This window comes from Siphateles boraxobius, unplaced genomic scaffold (genome assembly GCF_051911475.1).
Source record: "Siphateles boraxobius isolate OS27281-9 unplaced genomic scaffold, OSU_SipBor_1 207, whole genome shotgun sequence".
Taxonomy (NCBI): Eukaryota; Metazoa; Chordata; class Actinopteri; order Cypriniformes; family Leuciscidae; genus Siphateles; species Siphateles boraxobius.
Genome location: NW_027508819.1, coordinates 294,926 through 301,202, shown reverse-complemented (window position 1 = coordinate 301,202; position 6,277 = coordinate 294,926). Strand labels below are relative to the sequence as shown.

The 6,277-nt window shown below is 38.8% G+C and overlaps 1 long non-coding RNA gene across 1 annotated transcript; it reads left to right on the top strand.

Moving 5' to 3' along the window:
- Positions 1-3,261: 3,261 nt before the first annotated feature.
- On the top strand, positions 3,262-4,301 carry LOC143745556 (uncharacterized). Its single transcript, XR_013206013.1, has 3 exons — positions 3,262-3,669; positions 3,748-3,809; positions 3,881-4,301. It is a non-coding gene; the product is annotated as an uncharacterized LOC143745556 (long non-coding RNA).
- Positions 4,302-6,277: the final 1,976 nt, after the last annotated feature.

The following is a 6,277-nucleotide window of genomic DNA, read 5'->3' as shown; positions in this document are numbered from 1 at the left end:
ACAAAGTACTATTACTGACCTATAAAGCCCTAAATGGTTTAGCTCCTGTGTATTTAATGGACCTTCTATCGCCCTACAATCCATCGCGTTCTTTAAGATCACTAAATTCGAGGCTTCTGGTCATTCCTAGGATATCTAAGTCCACTAAAGGAGGAAGGGCGTTCTCACATTTAGCTCCTAAACTCTGGAATAGCCTTCCTGATATTGTTCGAGGCTCTGACTCGCTGTCCCAGTTTAAAACTAGATTAAAGACGCATCACTTTAGCCAAGCATTTACATAATGCTTACCTTTTATACCACTGCTGAATCAGATCAAATGCATTTAATATTATAAAACTTGAAGAGTCTGTAGGTTATTTGTATAGGTTGAATAGTATTTACAGTCATTACGTTCCTGTGTATATTGCGTGAATGACGGGTGGTTGGGTAGATATTGTGTTTTGCGGTAGGTGGTATGCCATACGGAACCGTTGCCACTGAACCTGCTTTAACAACGACAGTGGGGCTCGACAGCCTTAGTCAAACGGGTCGGCGCGTATGGTTGGGCTGCGGAGAGATTGTGAGATTGTGGTTGGGTCTCAGCAGCAGGAGGGATGTAGAGGTCAGTAAGCAGGGCTGAGTTGAGTGGGGGACGGAGGGGGGTGACTCTGGGACGCAAGAAACACTGTCTTCAAGTTTTTTATCATTTACGCCCGTGTTATGGAAATCATTATGAACGCTAATTATTTTCCCTTTTTGCTTTTCTGCTGTTATCTCGGGACGCGAGTCCCGAGAAAAACGGCGTTCGTCAGCTCCAGTTTGTATCCAGCCTTTCACGGAGACTTCAGATACCCCAATCACAAAGCCTGTGAAGAGACGACTCAACACCGGCGATATGGACCCTCTATGGTGGACGGCACTGATCCTCAACAACTCGTCTCAACACCGGCGTGATTACTTGGACTTCCAAAAGATGGAAATGGATAAATATTCTAAATGTTCCGATGCAATCTGCCTTGTAATGCTGCCCGAATCATAAATCATGCACTGTTCCTTCGTTGGCCAGAGGAGAACTGGCCCTCCGACTGAGTCTGGTTTCTCCCAAGGTTTTTTTCTCCATTCTGTCACCTGATGGAGTTTTGGTTCCTTGCCACTGTTGCCTTGGCTTTTGGCTTGCTTAGTTGGGGACATTTAATATTCAATAATATTATTGATCTGCCTTACTTAAGGTGGACGTTGACGCAATTTTCTTTTAGAAACAAACTCTGTTATATTATTTTCATGTTATCACTGTGAAGCTGCTTTGATACAATCTGTATTGTAAAAAGCGCTATATAAATGAAGGTGACTTGACTTGACATATAAATAATAAAAGATTACACAAATTAGGAAAATATCACCGGGCAAAATCACAGAACTTAAAACGGTTGTTACTTCACATGTCAATGTATTACTCATAGCCCATTAGGGTTCACACATACAGAATAATTGATCTTCACTGGTTTACATAATACATTGTAGCACCCAAATAATTTCATGAGTGTGACCTATCACACACTGAAACACAAAACACAAAATATATCTTGGAATTTATCACATTTCAAACAAATATAAAGCCTGTTACTATTTCTTTATGAATCATAATTTGTTGACTTTGTTCAAAGGTTCTCAACAAACAGATTCAAAAACCGGGCTAATGTTTTATTTATTATTTTAATAATTATCTTTTTGTTCCTGCAACATTAGACAAAAACAAACATGATACTTAAAAAGTGGAGACTAAGTATGTGTATAAGCATAAATTAAAGCATATGTATTTTTAGACCACACATATGCAAAATTGGGTTCTTTACAGATGTTTTGTTATCTGAAAAACTTATGTACAAGGTTAAACTGTTTGTTTATAAAAAATAAATTCATTATGTTCCTAAATTGTAATTGAGTACTCAATGACATGCATCAAGTATGTATTAATGTACACTGATAAATGTATACTCAATCAAATGAGTTAACAATGTCTTCAACAACATTTATCTAATTTCAGCAACAGAACCTGAAAACCAGTGTGGTGAGCACTGTCAAGAGTTGATTCTACCAGTAAACCTCAAGCCTTCTCGATCATGCTGGACTCTGGGACATCATTGTCTTCAGGAGCAGTTGGTACACATGAACTTTATATCGAACACCTTTCATATGTATCTCACAATCTTTGTTTTGCATTATTTTTTCATGCATAATTTTAGTGTTTTCTTTCAAAACTTTCAGATAAACTATGTCCTGGATCAGAGTAAGCCGGGAATGAGCTGATTGTGAAAGATGGAGTAACATGCATCACCAGACCAGACTTTCAAACCCTCGGCCTGAAAAAAGAAATGGAATCCACGGTCGGAAACACACAATGAGTACTTGCAGCAAATACACTTATATGAATGATTCGTATAAATAATATATTTCATTTATAGGTCGGAAATGGATGTTTTAGGATCCTCAGAGAGATTCTACAGTTGCAGGTTCGATGTTAAATTTACTGTAAATTTGTAGGGGACAAAAAAATAAATTTCAAGGCGTTTATCTTATTGGAATGATTGACATTCTGCAGGGAAAAGACGTTTTCATCGTTGATCTCTATGTTCCTCCAACTTGGCTCCCACCCATTAATCAATCTCCCCTTTCCAGTTTTCCGGTAAGAAACAGTTTTCGTGAAATCAGACTGTGAATGTCAGTTTGCTGCTTTATTGGGACACATTGGGTTTATTGGGTTTTGCAAACAGGGTGACACTTGGGCAAATCACTGAGTCCTGTTTGCTCTAGCAACTATGTATGTCGTCTGTATGCTAAATTAAAGTAGAAGTAAGGATGACATGTAAGGATTTCAGTTACATCAAAAAAAGTGTTGAGCAGTATTTAACCACCATCATCCTTTTAGTACATGACTGTACAATTTGTTTGCCTCTTGTAATTAGGTGAATTCGCACATGAAAGATGCCTTGATTATTCCATTGTGGACCCCTGGGCACTACACGCTGTTCGTAAGTTATGCAAACTTAGTTCCTATTGTGTATATTACAAGCCATGAGGATAAACATAGGTTTAATATGCTATTGGCCTGTGTTTCATATCAACACATCATTAATTGATAATATCACTTTCCAGATCAGATGAGATCAGATGTGCTCCTACAGTAGTCACATTCAAATCCAGACTCAAAACACTTCTGTTTAGCTGTGCATTTACTGGATGAGCACTGTGCCACTGTTCGTCCTACTGTTTGTGTAGTGAAGTGCCGCTGTTTGTTGACGTCCTCTCTGTAGAGTGAGACTCCGCCCTAGATGCACGCAGGTGATCGGCATTCAATTCATTGATAATAATTATGGTAATTCCTTCCAAGGGGTATATTAAGGTGACGGTGTTGTCACCAGAGATTGCGTGAATGTGCGACCGCGTTCTAGCACGTCATTATTGTTGCGACTGTCTGGTGCTCTGGCTGAGGTGAGTGTGGCGGCTGGTTTTTATGCTTGAGCCTAATGAACATTAGATTGAGTGTTACTTTTGTCAGGTTCTGGGCTGTTCGCAGAAAAGCACACGTTGTGCTGAGGGTTGCATGCCTGGCAACACGTGCTGTTTCCGGATACCACCGTTTCGGTATGAATTGCATTCAGCATCGGGGGTGTATTGCTGCTTGACTTCCTGGTAGGTCTCTCTTTGGCCCTTTTGGCTGTATTTAATTAATGAGCGAATAGTTAATATTATGGGGTCTGTGTATTCCAGCGTATCATTGGGCTTTTTCATCTCTTGTCGACTGGGCGAGTGGCGCGATCTCTGCATGTTTGGTATGTGCGATCAATTGTACAACAGTAAATTAATGCTATGCATATTTTAGCTCATAGTCCGGCTTTTGCAGGTGGATCGATTTGCCGTTTTAAGGGCACTTGAAGACTACACTTGCCTGCTCTAGGACTTGTCGTCGCTGCTGTTCTGTTCCTATTAATGTTTTTGTTTGAGTTATTTTGCTTGCGTGTGTAATTCTGTTTTGTTTTTCTGTGTAATTTACCTTTTGTGTTTTTTTGGGGTTTGCTTGTTGATTTATCAGTTTGCTTGGTAATTGGTGTTTTGTTTTCTTAGTTTTGGGTTTTGTTTTGTGTTTTATTTGTATTATAATTACTGTTTATTTTCTTTGCTCACTGTGAGATTATCCCCGACTGGTCCCAAGGGAAAGAGGGATTGTGAGTGGTAACCGGCCTGGGGAGATTGTTCCTGTTGGCCCGTAGCGATCCATTCACCATCACTGACACTCATGAGTGCAGGTTTGAGTGGATTGCGGAGTGTTTTCTTTTAGTTACGTATATTATTGTATGTCTCTCATGTTGTGTCCTGTATATGGGTACCCATAGGTGAGGATAATTGTTTGATTTATTTGCTTTGATTTATTTTTTTGTAATTCTTTATTTCTTGTGTTTCAGGCACTGTGAGCCCGGAGCAGGAGGGCTAGTTGTCCAATTAAGGTGGCGGGTCCTGATGAGACACAGTGTGTGGTCTGCAATCCAAGGTGATTGGTCTTGGTTGACGTGATTTGAGTGACGTGTAGTGCACGTGTGGGTGATCTTTTACCATCGCTGACACTAGCGACGTCTGGCACTAGCTCGTCCTGCTTCGGGTGACCACGAGTCCTGTGAGCTGTTTATTGTGTGATGTTATAATTGAACCTAACTGACTGGCACGTCAGTATTTTATTTTTGTCTAAATAAAGAATATATTTTTGTATTTTTCCATATCCACGTCTCGGAGTATTTATGTAAGGGAAACACCGAACCTGTGTGTCTTTAATAGGACACTTCCCTGGCTTAGCGACCAGGGTGGCGTAGTCGATTTTTCTTTGTCTCTCTCTTACTCTCTCTCTATCCTCCCTCTCTTGTACTGCCTGCCACATTTGCACTGTATTTTATTTTATGTTTTAATTATTCTGATTTCATTTGATTATTTCTGTATTTTATCTTTTATTCTAAACTGTTTTAATTATTCTGATTTCTTTTGATTATTTTAATTTCTTCTATGTAAAGCACTTTGAATTACCATTGTGTATGAAATGTGCTATATAAATAAACTTGCCTTGCCTTGCCTTGCCTTTCCTGGTGCTTTATAAATGGAATTTTGAAATGCTCTGCCCACAGCCCTTGTCAACTGGGAAAGGATTTAATCTATACTTGACACAGTTGGTGACTGGTTAACCATAGACAATGAAATAATATTAAAATGTTAATCTTATATTTTGAATTCTAACAATGTAATGTTTGGTTAGAGTTCACTAAATTTGGGAGTGTTAGTCTGCTAGGTCATTGTTCTATTGTCACTATAAGTTATCTACTTTTCATCAAGAGTGCATGTTCTCTATAGGTCTTGAGACCACAACAACAAGAAATGTTGTTACTGGACTCCAAATATCCATACAAACCACAAGGGTTTCAACATGAGGGATATCAAAATGTTATAAGGTCATCTGAGGAATGCATGTTATTTGGCGGTCACGTTCCCCTAACCTATAGATGTTACCTAATGGTCCTGTTCTGCTGACCGTATACAGTATGTTCTGTTTTTGCGTGTTTCTGGCCATGTTCCTTGGTCCTTGTGTGTGTGTATATATATATATATATATATATATATATATATATATATAATACTTTTATTTTATTTAATGCATGATAAAGATTTGTACTCATTTGTACCCATGTTCGACCGTCTGTGAGTATCTTGAATTTATGTATTTAGTAAGACTACATTTTTGATTTTGGTTTCTTAGTGACTTTGCAAAAAGTCTGGTGAATGGGATTTGGACAGAGAGAACTGGCGTGGACATAAAGGTAATAGTTTTTAAGCAGTGTTTTCCAACCAATAAGTGAATGATTTGAATATGTCATGTTTTGGAGCTGATCATGTTTTATTTTCTCTTGAAATAGGGATTTCCTTCACAACCTTATGGGAATGACTGTGGCATCTTCATTCTGATGGTCAGATTTTACAAATTTATCAGTGCTTCGCCTGCTACTTCGGTGGCGCTGCCAGACTGAGACAATTTAAATGCACTGAGACAAAAATGCATTTGCCCACCTATCTAAATGTAGGGGAGACAGTGAATAACCCCAATTTCAAAATACGGTGGAGTGTTCCTATAACTGCCTTTTACTGACAATCTCTTGTCAGTAAAGCAAGTGTGTTCAGTATATCCTGGTAACGCATCCCTAAATTAAAATTCAACTTTATCAAATGCTCTCTATCCATAGCCATTAGCCTGACAAGAAGTGCC